Source organism: Limulus polyphemus, unplaced genomic scaffold (assembly GCF_000517525.1).
Source record: "Limulus polyphemus unplaced genomic scaffold, Limulus_polyphemus-2.1.2 Scaffold5224, whole genome shotgun sequence".
Classification (NCBI taxonomy): domain Eukaryota; kingdom Metazoa; phylum Arthropoda; class Merostomata; order Xiphosura; family Limulidae; genus Limulus; species Limulus polyphemus.
Window position 1 is genome coordinate 1 of NW_013670834.1, and position 1,260 is coordinate 1,260.

The window sequence follows — 1,260 nt, forward strand, 5'->3', positions numbered from 1 at the left end:
TTAAATTATAAATATATCAATTCATGTGAATATAACTGAAAAATTTCATTTTTTTTCTGAAAAGGTGGTGTCTATTTACTTGTGACCACGCTGTGTACATTAACTAACACAAATAAGTACTTGTACAATAATGTGTAAATAAATAAATGAATGAAAGTAAACTTTATGAAACATTTATAAGAAATTTTATCATTGAAGGTATTTAATTAAGGTTTGTAATTCATTATAGCAGACACAGTAGCTATTTGAATAGTGTAATGATAATTAGTAATAATTCTAGCAGTAATATTATGGTGTTGACTTAACATTTTGTTATGTTAGAATCGCTGAAGTTGTAGTTCTTTAAGTAATTCTCATATAATACTTAATACAAATACTAAGTTAAAAACACTTAACTTGGAGTTTTAAGTTCTTGTAAGTATGTCAAAGTAATATTTACAATATTTAATGTTTTATTCTCAGGGATGTAGTGCTCTGGAGAAACGCTTCACCACCTGAAATACTGAAATGGAAATTAGGTTTTGAGTATGGGTCCTTTAATTTGATGGTAATGTCATATGTGTGATAGAAATTACAGAGAAATTATATATTCAGCATTATACCACTGCTTATTCTTTTTAAAAAATCCAATTTAATGACAGATATTTCTATTTTGAAGTTCGTAGACAACTGCTTATTCTTTTTAAAAAATCCAGTTAATGACAGATATTTCTATTTTGAAGTTTGTAGACAACTGCATATTCTTTTTAAAAAATCCAGTTAATGACAGATATTTCTATTTTGAAGTTTGTAGACAACTGGTTATTCTATTTAAAAAATCCAGTTAATGACAGATATTTCTATTTTGAAGTTTATAGAGTCTAAAAAAGAAAACACAAATGTACTTGACAATTAAAAAATTATGCTATGCCCTTTAGTTCGTTAGTTTGTGTTACAAATAAATATCAGTTTTTATTTTATCTGTCAACCAAGCCAGGTGATGCTTTTAATTTTTAGCAAATCAAAAAATTGTCATTTTCACACATTATCTAAAGATTAGACCAGTAAAATGTTATTCTTCTAATGGGCTCGGCATGGCCAGGTGGTTAGGGCGCTCGACTCGTAATCTGCGGGTCGCGGGTTCGAATCCCCCGTCCCACCAAACATGCTCGCTCTTTCAGCCGTGGGGACTTATAAAGATTCGATCAATCCCACAATTCGTTGGTAAAAGAGTAGCCCAAGGGTTGGCGGTGGGTGGTAATGACTAGCTGCCTTCCCTCT